Consider the following 16,281-nt stretch of genomic DNA (forward strand, 5'->3'; position numbering starts at 1 on the left):
GCATTTAAAGAACTTAAAGAAACACTTCAATGTGTATTTCTAAAACGAAAAAACTTCAGATTGAAGTTTCCAGTTATTTGGTAAAACTGGCAGGATTAAAAAACAACAACAAATAATTAAAATGTTTTACTTTACGTATGTTTTAACAGGTATGATGTCTCGAATGAAAAAATAATACAATAGGTGATTTATTTTAAGTTAGGGTTGGTTGAAATGTTTTCTACTGGAGCCTGCGTAGGCCCTCAGGCCCTCTAACGGCTGCTGGGCTTCTCTTTGATGCCTGCATATCAGCGTCAAAAAGGAAGGAGACAGCTAAAGGAGAAGAAGACGGAGAAGAATTTCATTTTGAAGTGGCTGAAGGCAGAGGAGAAGGGGCTGAAAGGGGGGGGGGTGCATGTATGTGTGTGTTCGGGAAGAAGAAAGGGGGTGAGGGGTGTGTTTTCAGCAGCTTGACAGTACAATTACAACATTTCAACTGATCTCCCCCTGAAGTTGAGATAACATCAGCCAGTTATGGTAATTGTCTAGCCTCTTCATTATCCCACTACCCTACACAAAGAGAAGATGCGTGTTTATTAAAAGGCCCAGAGAGGGACGTTTATATAAGCTCAGCACACCCAGTGAGCCTGCCATTTAGTTCAGCAATCAAGCCCTCCCAGTTTGTGTTTGGCAGCATAATGCCTCCAGTCCACAGCCACGTGGTTCTTAAGAAACTCAGGGTATAGATAGATACATGTGAGCGTGTGTGTGAGTGTGAAGGGAGATAGGGGAGGTTGGGGTCAATTACAGAATGACTCCTTAAAAACAGATTGAGGGCTTTTGTCATGCCTATGTGACGTGCCATTCAGTCTCCTGTATGCTCGTTCTCACGCAATTACAGGTGAGTCATTATGCAGCAGGTCTATTGACACTGCTCGACTAATTGACTGGGTGAAGTCTTCAAAAAGCTTTTTATTTGGACGTTCCACCGTAAAAGCCGAATGTTTATAGACAGTAAACCTCCCCGCAGGAACAAAGGAAGATGATCCTCGCTTGCATTGCCCTGTTTAAGTGGGAGCACTCCATACCTCTATCACTGAAATCTCCCCCCACACCCCTTAGAGTTACCAGATGGTAGAGATCTGAATGTGTGAGTGTGTCTTTAAATCAGGCTTTCATGTAAGTCATGTGAGGCAAAGATAATGATAACCGAAAATATTTTTATTTAAGTTACAGTGAAGTTAAAGGGATAGTTTGGTGTATCCTGTGTTCAGATTTAAAGCCTATAGCTGCAAGTTCTCTTTCAACACTGATATGCGAATGCTCAAAAAAACTAATTTAAGTATTTTATGGAAGGAAAAAATATATATTTTAGCTCAGTGTGTTGTATCTCTAAATATATTGTTTCCTGTTTGATGTCTTGACGTCTGGCTGGGAAATCTTTGGTGAGATAGTCCACGTCCTATTAAAAACAATAAATTGCACTATTCTTTTAAGTTATGGCGGTTTCTGTTGATTTATAAATTACTTGACTCATTGTTTCAGCTGTATTGTTCAGTAATGTGATGTCCACTGATGCAAATACATCTAAAAATGTCACAGAAATAGTGATGATTCAGTACTACAAGCTTGGTTGAGACCAAAGACCCCTGTCTGTTACATTTATCAAAAACAAAATATATCCAAAATAACCTTAACCCCAGGTTAATTGAAACCAAAATAAGTTATCAAAGGAGACAAAACAGAAACAAAATCTGCTCAACTCACAACTTCATAACATACTTTAAATTCTATTAATTCACGGTGAATGATTGGCAGATATTGGTAGTCATGCACAAATTGTCGATTTTTTGAGAAAATAACAAGTTCAAAATGAAACCATGTCCATAGCGAGGACGGATGAACTGGGGCGTTGTTTTTGCAAACACATGCTGCTCTTGAATTTGTCCAATATCATAATTAAATTCCATGAACACCACAAAGTACATTCACCTCTATCGTATTAGGATGGTGGTAGAAATTGAGCAAAGCAGAGATCTCAAAACCGCAAACCAGAACTATCCCCGGGCCTAGATATCACCAGGTGTAAAAACGATTTTCTTGTGTGGTTTGGGTGGACTGACCTTTAAAGAGCAACAAAACAGCAGTGATCCCCCACTGTACATGAACAAGTGTTTATGGATGTATTGAGGATGAGATGCGTCACTGTGCTGCAGTCCCACACTGGAAAGAGTGAGTGGACGCCCTCCTGTTCTGCTCTCTGTTTGGTGGAGAATCAGGAGGGGTTGTTGTGATGATAGCTCATGTCACTACTGCTCCAGGTCACGGCCTCTTGTTTCACTCTCCCACTCATACTTCCACACAAATACACATTCTTTCTTATAGTCTTTTTCAGGGTATATCATTTTTACACACACACAGGTCTGAAACCTTAGACCCTTCCCGCTGTCCATCTGTAGGGGTTATCTGTGTGACACCTCCTCTCACCCCTGTCTGTGACTCATCTCCACTCATCACACACACCTCGCGGCGAGCAAATGGCTGCCGGGATGCTCTAACCATGCATTTGAAGGATAAGGCTGTCATCGATGGAATACTTTGACCTCGGGGTCACAGGCACAAGACGCATACACGGCGCATACAGTGCATGAAAGCAAGTACAGTGCTTTAGTAGAATAAAAAACACAAATGTTCAAGTTGCTAACTCTTATTAGGCATAGCAAAAAAAAAACTTCTTATTTCAATGCAGCAAAGTGGTGCTTATATTGTCATAGAACTGCAAAATAAAGCTATAGGCAAGAGGGAAAACTATGTATTTATGTTTGTATCTCTGTATTTTGTTCAGTATCACTTTAATGTATTCTTAATTCTAGATAGCAAGCTTTGATGATGGAAACATTTAACAAGACTTAAATGACTTAATGAAAATAATTGTTATCAGAAGGGCAAATGTACCTGTGCAATGGCAAAGGGCATAATTGTTTGTTATTTATCAAGAATATTTGCAAAAGATGAATGGGATATATCTTATTCAAGGTCTGTAAGTCCACCAACAACATGCACATTTTAGGATGTGGAAAAGTTCACTATTTTCTCACATTGTAAGTCCTTAGTCAAATAACTTCACAAAGACTGAACAGGATAAACAATAATGAAAGTAAATGGTAGTTGCAGCACTATATCGCCTCTTCAGGTGACTTTTGGTACCCTAATGGCAAAAAAACACTTGTGTTGCTAGCCAAAGAAAGTAAACTAAAAACACTGATTTTGATTGACAGTTGTTAGGGTTTTGGTCGTTCTCACCCTCCATGAGCTTCCTTTAAATTACTGTGTGTGTGTGTGTGTGTGTGTGTGTGTGTGTGTGTGTGTGTGTGTGTGTGTGTGTGTGTGTGTGTGTGTGTGTGTGTGTGTGTGTGTGTGTGTGTGTGTGTGTGTGTGTGTGTGTGTGTGTGTGTGTTGGTGTGTGTGTGTGTGTGTGTGTGTGTGTGTGTGTGTGTGTGTGTGTGTGTGTGTGTGTGTGTGTGTGTGTGTGTGTGTGTGTGTGTGTGTGTGTGTGTGTGTGTGTGTGTGTCGCACTGCTTTCACATGAACACTTAAGTACACAGTTACAAATCTGCAGTTGCTCGCTCCGTTCAGGCTGTTAGCACCCATGGTGTCTGTCAGTGGTGTTAGAAGAAAAACAATGAAGGTCTCTCAAAGAAAGCTTAATAACAGTAATTGGTGCCTGAGTGATTAGAAAGAGTATCAGATATTTCCATCTTGACAACTGTTCCCAAGCAAGGCATACAGGAACGGAGGGTCTGAGAATGTGTGTGTGTGTGTGTGTGTGTGTGTGTGTGTGTGTGTGTGTGTGTGTGTGTGTGTGTGTGTGTGTGTGTGTGTGTGTGTGTGTGTGTGTGTGTGTGTGTGTGTGTGTGTGTGTGTGTGTGTGTGTGTGTGTGTGGGGGGGGGGTAACACACTGACTGTGTGATTAAACCCCCTCAACACTGGTTTCTCTCACCAAGCCTCCCCGACTGGGAAGTGACCGCAGTGGAAATTTCCACTTGTCGAAGAAACAACCTGCTGGTTTAACATTTGGTGTCAAGTGCCAGTGTCGCTGTGTGGACGGAATGCTTCCTTTGTGGGCGAGACTCTGGTGTAATTTCGGGCAGGGCAGGGTGTCCCTGCAGTAGGCCTTTCTTCCTCGGGCCCTGTGCAGTTTCATTAGATACGGCTAATGAAAAGATGGCTGCTGGACAGCCCGGCCCCCCCGACGCTCCTCTGGCCTGTATTTAGAGCCCCCGCCTCGCATCTCCCACTGAACAGGTGTGCTGGCTGGCCCTGCAGCACTAAACAGACTGGCTGAAAACACTTTTCATCCTCGGCTTCTTATTTACAGGCTACGGAGCGTTATTTTTTCAGTATTTAAGTCGACTTTACAACATTACTTTCAATTAAAGTAGCTCGTTTACTTAAAGTAAAGTTTTTTCTTCTTAAATTACAGTAACAAAAAAACAGATGCCTTCTTATGTTGTCTGTTAAATTAAAGACTTATTTACTCTTCATACGAATACCATGTGTTTCAACCAAGAATATGAACTTAAAGATGAATTATTTCCAGATGTATTTATGCAATAGTATAGCATGTCTCGTTTTAGCAGAAAAATATGATGTTAGTGGTGCATTTGATATTATAGTCAACATCAATCAACCTTGATATTCGTATCTCTTTTTATGTAACTTGCCACTGAATTTTTTTTAAATATATATTTTGACTTGATGAAGACCCAACTGGGATCAAAACATTTTCCATTGGAGTTAATATGCCACTATAAATCTTTAAGATTAATAGAATAAAAACGTTTCCACAAGGCGGGTTTGACAAACAAAGCTAAAAATATATTACGATATTTTTTATATGGATATTTATTGCCCTTCAGACTTTTTAACAAGTGGCAACAAAGTGTCACATATTCTTCTCACATCCTTTTCTTTATTTACACATATGGCAGGAAATTAAAGACAGTGAGTAAAGCGAGTATCCCTCAGCTCCTTTAACAATGTGCACCGCTCTGAAGCCTCTGGCAAACTGAGACGTTGTAAAAAGCTTCCTGTAATTAGACAAAGCTGTTTATGCACAACTGCTCCATCTCATTCCACCATTGCCTCTTCTATGAAACTCCAATTTGCCTTTCAGTGTGATAATAGTTGATATGCAGTATGGCGTCGTTAGTTAACAGCTCATTGTTTCCCTCTTCTTTCTGACAGAAGCCCATTTGGTCTACTGGCAGATTCTCCCTATCAGGTGCATGAATATCTGAGAAGAGAAGTGGTGTTTGGCTGGAGCGCGGGCGAAGTTAGATCTCAGTGTTTATTTGCTAACAGACTCCCTCTGTGTTCATACGCTGACCCTTTGTGTGGCTCTCTGAGAGGCAGGTGGATTGTGCCTCGGGCCTGCGGGCTACAGTTTGAAAGCAACAACGTGAAACCGGAGCTGTAACACAACCCTGAGGCAATTAGGCCCACAATGAAGACGTTTTTTTCGCATTCACTCCTTTTGTGTAGCTAAATACTATTTAAGAGGAAATAAAATGTAGGATCCTGAGCTGCTTTGGCAGAGAGGCTGAGGAAAATGTACAACCAGGTAGCAAGATAAAGTGTTTGGACCTGATGGCTGCTTGTTGTACAGTACATGAGTTGAGGGAGTTGCCCCAATGTACGCCTCTCCTTTGAAGTTGCCCTACACTCTTTTTGAAGTGTGTGTACAAGCAGGGAGAGGGTTAGAGTGTAGTGGAGAGTATTCGAGGATGCACGACTAATAGAGACCGCTACGGGGGAGTTTTAGCACCGCAGACACTTTATCACGTTCACAGGAAAACTGAGGAAGCGGGAAAGGTGCATGAAGGGCTGGAAAAGAGAGAGAGACCCTGCAGCTCCCCCCTCCTCCCTTCCGTTGCAATATAACCTTCCCTGAATGGAGTGTGTCTACCGGATCTGCCCAGGATGAAATGTCATATCTTAGACTGATCCTTATCTCTTAATCGCTTCCTTTGTCTCCCATGATTCCCCAGACCCTCCCTGACTTCCCTCCTCGGACAGAGCCCTTTGATGTGTCAGCCACAGTTAGGGACGCTGGGGGTGGGATATTTGTGGTGTGTGCATGCATGTGTGTGTGTGTGTGTGTGTGTGTGTGTGTGTGTGTGTGTGTGTGTGTGTGTGTGTGTGTGTGTGTGTGTGTGTGTGTGTGTGTGTGTGTGTGTGTGTGTGTGTGTGTGTGTGTGTGTCTGTGTGTGTTTTAAAGTGGCGGTCTGGTTCTGCTCTGAGCTAACGAGAGCTCCAGAGGTTATCATGACTTGATGGTGGAAGAGACTTCTGGAAAGGGTTGTTGTTGTTGTTGTTGTGTTAGGTTGGTGCCCTTTGCGTATGTGTGTATACTTGATTGTGCGTATGTTCTGGAGGCAGTAATGAGTGACGTAGACAGCAAGGTGCTCCTGTGTGTCTGTTTATGCATTTGTATGAGTCTACTCTAGATAAGATCCTGAACTGATGACACATCGGCCTCACAAAGTTTCTCTAAGGCTATCGGTGCATGGGTCACAGACAAATAGGAAACAAATGTTGGAAATATAAAAGAAAGACTGTTCTACAGATGAACAATAAAAAAACAAACCGACCAAATTGAAAAAGAACCCTGGTTATTACGGAAAACTGCAATTAGTACAACTGAACTGGGAGAGTTGTTATCACAGGTTATTTACAACCTGTCAAAATTGTTATTTTCACAATTTTAAGCCATGGTATCAGTCAGTCAGTCCACTACCTCTGGTCCAGATTGCTATGTCTCAAAAACTACCGGATATATATTCCATAACTTTATGAATAGACAAATAGTCCAAAGCCCACAAATCCTACTTAGTTTGGTGATCGGCTGACTTTTATTGTAGTGACAACAGCATGTTTCGGCTTTTAGTTATCCGTCATGACAACTATTACATCAACTGCCCTGAAATGTGTTGGTTAATCCTACAGGTGTTACTGATCCCCTGACTTATCCTCCAGCGTTCACAGGTGCAATTTACTGCAGGAAAATTACTTTTGTTTGGTTTTATGGACTTCAGACTCAACAGCGACATATGAACATCATTAAGACACCATTTCCACAAAGACGTTCATCAAAGCCCATTCTGCTGCAAATATTTTTCAGAACGCGTCAAAAAGTTACCAGATGAGCTAACTTTGCAACGCCTTTGAAAAATATAGCAGACAGGTCATTGTTTTTTGCCATTGCTAGCATCCGTGTTAAGCTAATCCCACTTCTCTTGCCGTTTGCTATAACTTCAGATAGCAACAGCAAGCAACTCATTAACTTCTAAATAGTTCTTCACTGTATATTTGGTCACCAAGCAAACTATTTTTTGCACTCTGCCCGATAAAAAGGACAAAACATTGTTAAGTTCTCCAAACTGATAACGGCTGCTGATCCAAAAGATAGAGTAGGTTCAATATTTGTACCCTCCCTGCCTCTAGTTGGCCTTGGACATTATGTATTCACTGCCCTGATAAAGTTTCCATATTTATATGCAGGCTTAAATAATTAAACAAAAGAAAAGCTAGGGTGACCTGAGGTCTAATTAAACACACAGTAGATCGAATATTTTTGACCTCCCAACCTCCAGTTGACCCGGCATTCACTGCTCTAATGAATTTTCCATCTTTATCTGCAAGATCAGTGTTTGAGTTCCTGGTACAATCCTCGGAAATTATTATTATTGAAAGATTTAACTTGAAAACACAAATGAAGATACATTTTTGTATCTGTATGCGTAAAAAATGTAATCAATATTTTTGAAAGTGTGGGTTTACATTTTCAGGCACATTTTGTTATCCCATTGGTGTCAACCAAGATAGAATAAAGCAATACATTTAATGTAATCTTAATCTATAAGCAGATAATGCAGCTGCAGTCATTTCAATAGAAAAGCATATGGAGCAGAAGATTGAATAAAATACAAGAGGAATGTAATTAAAAAGAATACACTTAGTTGATGGAGTACAGTCGGACCTGTTGGATTTCATTTGGAGTGAACCGAGGATGGTGGCTTCAGGACGGTCAAAATGTTAACGCTTATGCCCACCCAGAGGCTGAATCGGTGCCGCAATGTTTGCCACAGCTGAAGTTTTGACTGCTTCTACAAGTTTTCACATCAACTTAGCGCTTACACAGGTTCTGTGTGGTAGTCATCAAAAGGACATGATTCACTCCAGACCTTACAAAGACAGTCAAACTGAAAATAAAAGCAAAATGGGTACAAACAATAGTAAACATTGAAGGATACCTGGTGAATACGTCAAAGTGCGTTTTAACAGAGAGTCTTGTCCTAACTCGTCTCAAATAACAGTGCTCAACGAGACAATCGGTAAAGATCTGCGCAATGGGCAGACATGCTGTAATTTGTGATTTTCATTTCATTTAATCGTTTATTTGAAAAGGGACAATGCACATTGATGAACACTTTAAACAAATAATGCTTCAAATGTAAATATGCCTTGTACCACGATTAAATAAAATACAAGAGGAATGTAATTAAAAAGAATACACTTAGTTGATGGAGTACAGTCAGATCTGTTGGGTTTAATTTGGAGTGAACCGAGGATGGTGGCTTCAGGACTGTCAAAAATGTTGACGCTTATGCCCATCCAAATCTCCAGTGAAAATGTGTTTGAGTGTTATTTGTGAGTAAGATAGCAAAAGAGACGGATCGTGAGAAAAATAAAACGACAGAGAGCTTGTTTGAAAGGCTCGTATCTTGCAGCGCATCTTCAAGCAGAGATCTTGAAACATGTGACTGTGTATGAGTGGAAACTGCACAGTATGCGTGTGTAGGCTATCACAGCTCATTGTAGTGTGGATGGCTCATTTTGCCGATCCAACATCCGGAGGCTTATTCTTTGGTCCCTAAAGGAATCTCGAGCTGAAGCCAGGGGTGATGGGGGCACATTGTCTGCACCCTCTGGTGGCAGGATGCAACAGCACAACCAGTATGTGTGTGTGTCTGTGTGGGTCTTCATGTTACTCTGGAAGCCGTACAAGAACGTGCTTCCTCAGGTGAGAACACAATGATGTATGTTTGTGTGGAGAGGCCACCCAGCATCAGCTGCATATCCTGACAAAGATAGGAGACCTGGCTTACAATTAGAGGTTTTGACTGCAGCCAAAAGCAACATTGTTCATTTCAGTGAAAGCGCGGGGCCCTTGCTGGGTGCTGAGCCACCTGGAGATGAAGGAGGGCGGAGACGAGTGGAAAGTAGAGAGAAGAACAACAACATTAGTGTCAGAAAGAAAATGTCACCATAAGAAGAGATTCATCAACATGTAATGGTAGAGCTATTATTATCGCCTCATATGCAGCCTGGCGTATTCAAACCCTGGGTGGATTTGCGAATAATGGAGGAGCATTGTTTCAGCCACTGGTGTATCTTTGTGTATCTGCACATCCAAGCCAGTGTAGGGAGAAAATAAGCCAGTCCTTTCCCCCAGATTTAAGTCTAAGCTTGAATAAACTCTGACAATCCCTCCTTTTCGAGTTATTGTCAAGAGGCTGTTTGTTGCTCTTGGCATGAACATACACAACTGTATACATTTAGCTGTGGACTTTGGGGCATTCAAGAGTGAGATCATTAACATGTGGGCCGAGCAGTTGAGGCCTACAGCCCTGAGCCCTGGGGGACAGCCTGGCTGGGTAAGTGAATACTGATCATACACTTCAGATATGATTACCTCTTCATCTGTGGAAAAAGCTTGTTCACCGAGTACTAAAACCAGAAAAAGAGCAGGTGATAGACAAGCAAACAAATCAGGCAACATTCATTGTACTATTTGGAAATATTCCTAAGAAATTAAGGCTCTATCTCAAGGACCTACATGTTTGATTGTTGCTTAAAAGGATTGGATTGCATGGCTCTTTGTGTATCCGTCTTGAAATACGACTTTTATCAACACAAGACTTTTCAAGATTGCCCTCTACAGTAATCTCAACATTGTCCTTTTTTCTTCGCTCCTGTGTTGCTACAGCCCTAAGACAAAGACTCCAAAAGGTGGAAAAAGTGTTAAAAAACATACAATTAAACACTTCAGACAGTCATTAAAAAGGAGGGGAAGAGTCATACCAAACAAACAGACCTGTTGCCTTGGAAATAGGCCCCTGCTGAGGTGGTGCACATGGGCCCTGCGGACCTTCAGGAGAAGATATCACAATGAGCTATATCTGGAAAGATGAGGACTACTAGAAAGGAGTTGGAATATTTAACTGACGCGTGCTGAGGAAGAGAAACAATTCTTTGTTATGGTTCTGGCGTCGTGCAAGAATCTGATGAAAAGGAAAAGAATAGCACCCTAATCAAGACCAGGATTGTGCGTTCTATTGGATACAGCAATGGAGTTTCCAAAACACTCGCATTCAACTCTCCTTACGTTTGCGAGAAGACGTACACATTGTACATGTTGCCCAGGGTTCACACGAGCTCTGCCACATGTTAGCCCTTCTAGTGCTTGTTGCCACGTACCTGCCATCAGAGATGTTTTAATGATACATAACGGAAGGGGCAGCAGAAAGATAGATGTTCCGGCTGTGGTATGGTGAGTATACTTTAAAAGTGCCAGGTATAAAACATAGGGACAATTTTGTTGCTCTCTGTTTGACTTCTCAACACATGGTTTGTGTGTTTGTGTGTATGTCTCTGTTTCTATGTGTGTTTGTGTGAGGCTAGCGGCCACAGTCGTGCCCGGAAAGGCTTGGAGCACAACCCGTCATTAGGAAGTCAGGCCGTCTGGAGTGCATTATGAGCTGGGTACTGTAAGTCTTACAAGCACAGGCTGCTATCAAATCTGGGATGATGGGAAGAAAGAGGCAACGAGAGGCTGGGGAAAAGGGAGTCGAATCACCATACCTGTGTCAGATAATAAATACAACTAACTTCCAAAGATCACTTTACCTACCTGTTGGTCATAAGGGACTGAAGTACAACTTTTTACAGATTTAATAGGAAGTAATTAAATGTTAGTTAAATTGTCCAGCTGCAGGTACTCAAAGCAAGATAAAAGACGTTTTATGTGGCTCAGTTCAGTTTAAAATGCAGGTGACTGCTGGGAAAATAATAGCAAAATTATGGAATTTATGAGAAGTTAAAAGCTGACAAAAGCAAAAAGTGAGGAGAGCTAAAGAGCAGAACACAATGTAACTGGATGGATGGATGCTATGTTGTTGTTGGGGTGAAATGGCAATGAGGCAATGCCGAGGCTGAATCGGTGCCGCAATGTTTGCCACAGCTGAAGTTTTGACTGCATCTACAAGTTTTCACATCAACTTAGCGCTTACACAGGTTCTGTGTGGGAGTCATCAAAAGGACATGATTCACTCCAGACCTTACAAAGACAGTCAGACTGAAAAGAAAAGCAAAATGGGTACAAACAATAGTAAACATTTAAGGATTTGTTGAAGGATACCTGGTGAATACGTCAAAGTGCGTTTTAACAGAGAGTCTTGTCGTAACTCGTCTCAAATAACAGTGCTCAACGAGACAATCGGTAAAGATCTGCGCAGTGGGCAGACACGCTGTAATTTGTGATCATGGTGCAGGCGGGATGATCTGCCATAACTCGCAACATTTGCACCAAATAGCTGTGTGGCAACACTTTCTCAACCACAGCCCATCAAGACCTCATCACAGGGAAGAATAATATAGTTTGACAACACTCATTAACTTCCAAATAGTTCTTCACTGTATATTTGATCACAGAGCAAACCATTTTTTGCACTCTGCCCGATAAAAAGGACAAAACATTGTTAAGTTCTCCAAACTGATAACGGCTGCTGATCCAAAAGATAGAGTAGGTTCAATATTTGTACCCTCCCTGCCTCTAGTTGGCCTTGGACATTATGTATTCACTGCCCTGATAAAGTTTCCATATTTATATGCAGGCTTAAATAATTAAACAAAAGAAAAGCTAGGGTGACCTGAGGTCTAATTAAACACACAGTAGATCGAATATTTTTGACCTCCCAACCTCCAGTTGACCCGGCATTCACTGCTCTAATGAATTTTCCATCTTTATCTGCAAGATCAGTGTTTGAGTTCCTGGTACAATCCTCGGAAATTATTATTATTGAAAGATTTAACTTGAAAACACAAATGAAGATACATTTTTGTATCTGTATGCGTAAAAAATGTAATCAATATATTGAAAGTGTGGGTTTACATTTTCAGGCACATTTTGTTATCCCATTGGTGTCAACCAAGATAGAATAAAGCAATACATTTAATGTAATCTTAATCTATAAGCAGATAATGCAGCTGCAGTCATTTCAATAGAAAAGCATATGGAGCAGAAGATTGAATAAAATACAAGAGGAATGTAATTAAAAAGAATACACTTAGTTGATGGAGTACAGTCGGACCTGTTGGATTTCATTTGGAGTGAACCGAGGATGGTGGCTTCAGGACGGTCAAAGGCTGAATCGGTGTCGCAATGTTTGCCACAGCTGAAGTTTTGACTGCTTCTATAAGTTTTCACATCAACTTAGCGCTTACACAGGTTCTGTGTGGGAGTCATCAAAAGGACATGATTCACTCCAGACCTTACAAAGACAGTCAAACTGAAAATAAAAGCAAAATGGGTACAAACAATAGTAAACATTGAAGGATACCTGGTGAATACGTCAAAGTGCGTTTTAACAGAGAGTCTTGTCCTAACTCGTCTCAAATAACAGTGCTCAACGAGACAATCGGTAAAGATCTGCGCAGTGGGCAGACATGCTGTAAAGTGTGATTTTCATTTAATTTAATCGTTTATTTGAAAAGGGACAATGCACATTGATGAACACTTTAAACAAATAATGCTTCAAATGTAAATATGCCGGATTTTAGCTTTGAGCTCACTTCCATCCGTAGTCCCTCACATACAACATTTAAGAACATGACATTTATAAACATAGCAAAAATAAATACATGATATGCAGAAAGAGCATGAGCAGCATATACAAGTATTTACCACATGGCAGTACAATATATACTATACAGCTATACGACATATAAAGTGCAAGAGAAGATACAAGAGCTACATAAAGTGCGAGAGGAGATACCCCTGTATTAAAGTGCATTTAGCGGTGATTGTTTCTCAACCATTCTTTGAGTTGACCTTTAAAACTATTGAGAGTGGGACAATCCCGTATCTCAGTTGGGAGGCTATTCCAGAAAGAGCTGCCTTTAATGGAGAGTACATTTTGTCCAAAAGTGGTCCGTCTGCGGTGGACTTCACAGTCTCCTCTGCTTTCTGACCTAGTGCAGCGTCCAGGGAGGGGGGGCCAGTCCATGTAAACATTTATAAAAAAACACATGCTTTTAAAAAACTTAAAATGGTGTTATGAATTTGGCTTTCTGTCAAAAACCTTGATAGCCCTCTTGTACAGCCGTTCTATCGGTTTCAGGTTTGTGGCACAAGCAAACGAGCAGTTTGTAAAACAGTATTCAATGTGTGATAGAATCATACAGTGGAGGTATGACTTTGCAGCATTGACAGTTAAGAAAGGTCTACTTTGTTTAAAATGTTGCAAGTTGAATTGAATGGTATTGGATACTTTCTTAATATGTTTCTTAAAAGTCAAGTTCGAGTCCAATATGACTGATCATGGTGCAGGCTAGTTGTTCTGCCATAACTCGCCACATTTGCACCAAATAGCTGTATGGCAACACTTTCTCAACCATAGCCCATCATGACCTCATCACAGGGAAGAATAATATACAGGAGATTGGATACGGGACTGAAAATAATTGCTGAAATGTAACCGTAAGAGTTCAAACTGTGGGCTGATGGGTGGGCCTGGTACACAAACTGTGGAATGCAGCAGGTGGCTGTGGCAGAAAATCCTGTGGGAGCAGGTACTTGTGGTCTTAAAGAGCAATTCCCATGCAGACCATTACCAAGAGCATGTCCAGAACTCAGCACCACTGCCAAACCAAACCTGCCTCCTACAAAATGACGTTCCAATACGACTTAACTGGATTTTAAATTACGTTTAAAAGTATTTTCTCCTGGGTTATGGTTGCAGTTTTAAACATGTGGTTTTCAACATTACAGCAATGCAACAAAACTACTTTCTTAGGTGTAGAATAAATACTGACTTTTGAGTCTACACAGGAAATCTATGAACTGGGTAACATTTCTTGTATTTCCTCAAAGATTTAGGACCATTATATCCGTGGTGATCATTGTACATTAGCAATGAGGAGGCATAAGGTGGAAAGTTCTGTTTTCAGACAGTGTGAATTTACTGGAGGCCCCTTGGTTACACACTACTGCACACTTGTTTCAAACTCAAGAATAAATCTGCCATTATTATAACCAAGCACTAACAGAAGTCTTTCAAACGGCACAGCTGTGGGGTCACAGATCACAACCATGACCATCCCACCAGACAAACGTTTTCAGCGTATCCGTGTCCTTTATCTATAGCTCTCTGTCCTCAGTGAAAATAGAGTTACTGTTTGGGTCTGAAAAGAAGCATATGAGTCATCGCTGTGCATCATTCAACCACAAAAATACAAACAGATTTCATTGCTCGGTGAGTTTGGTGAGGAGGCGGTCAGGAGATTTCCAGAGAGTCAAGGCTTCGCAGAAAGGCAGCAAACTGTCAGGTTGTGTTGTAACTACTTAGTTCAAAGGGTAGTCTGTTGATTTATCAGTTGTTTTTCGGCATTTTGGCACTGTAGTTTAAACTTGTGAGGCAATCAGAGCAGGTGGCTGCCATTTCAGGCATCGCATTTGACATCTTGATTTTATCCTGGTCTTCTGTGATTTGATTTAGCAGCAGGAGAGGAAAAGAATTGCCTGGCAAGCATCTGGCCTTCATGTTACAACAGTCGACATATTGAAACACCTGTTTAGATTTATTGTGTTTGGAGAGTTGGCAGTGGACGGATTCCAGCATCAAGCTTCTTGCACATGCACTGCCAGGAAGACACACACAACACAACTGTCTTATACACTTACAAATATGAGGACAAATAAACATCAAGAGTACATATTTGCACTGCCCAACACACACCCACGTACCTTACACGTGTTCTTAATGGCTTATTTGAAAGCTCAATCATAAAGCAGACTTTTAGGACGTTTTTGAATGTCCCGCCCGCTGAGGCACACAGAAGAAGAAACCAGAGAGCAAGATAGGAGGTACAGAACAGCACAGTCAACAGAAAAAAGAAAAGAAGAAGAGAGGACCATACGTCAGTGTGCCCTGAGAGCACCTTTGACACAGCACCATCTGTCAGCATGGACCTCAATCAAGCCCCCTTTTTCTCTGAACCCAAGTATATTAAATTCAGAGAGCTAGTACAGCTATTCATTGCAAGGCCTTTTTATGGTGCTGCGCCAAAGTTCCTCTTTCTGCCTGCCTGCATCGTTCTATCTGGTATACAGACTGGAGTTAAAGAGGAGCAAATAGATACGCCATCTGGCCGTTGTCTGGCCTGAGCTGTCTGTGGGATTTTATCGGGAAAAGATGCCAAACACAAAATTGCCTAGGTCATCAAGTTAAGGAAATCCCAAATGTGGAAGAGTGCTGCAAATCTTTATTGTTTTATGTAAGAGAGGGTTCTTTTGCTATGGTTATAATTGCTATTCATCATTTTAACACTTCAAATTCATTGTGACCTTTTTTAATGAGTTATACTGAAACACAAGTCAGAGAGAAAAACCAGAATGTCTCTATCTTTATATTATTTTTGAGTGGGCAGCTGGTGTCAGCTTCGCCCGTTCTGGTGGTTCAGGGCTGTCGTCACGTTGACGCATGTATACGCTAACTTAATTAGATGTTTGGGGGACCCAGACGAACCTTTGCCAAGACCCGAGCGGGTTCACCCTTTCCTGTGTGTCATCGTATGACGTCACAGTCTGGGTGCCAGGGCACACCATCATTGGTACGATCGGGCAGGAGGTGATGTGTTCGAGGAGTGACCGAGCGAGCCTCAGAGTCCTGTCACAGTCCACCACGCACACCACACTTAGGAGGAAGTTGCCCATGTGCCAAGGAAGTGTGGGCTGTGCCACTTCAATCAAGGAATTCTTATCATGTTGACTTTTCAAAAAGGGATGCACCACACTGCGGTTTAAGGCTGCAGCTGGGACAACAAAGTGATGAATGGAGTGGCTAGTGAGGAAGGGATATGCCCACACACTCACCTCCTCCCTCTCTTTATGCCCTTAATCAATTCACATACACACACATACTGGTCTTCCGGGTAGAGTTTTTGCGAGCTGTGGGGCT

Source organism: Gymnodraco acuticeps, unplaced genomic scaffold (assembly GCF_902827175.1).
Source record: "Gymnodraco acuticeps unplaced genomic scaffold, fGymAcu1.1, whole genome shotgun sequence".
In the NCBI taxonomy this organism is placed as follows: domain Eukaryota; kingdom Metazoa; phylum Chordata; class Actinopteri; order Perciformes; family Bathydraconidae; genus Gymnodraco; species Gymnodraco acuticeps.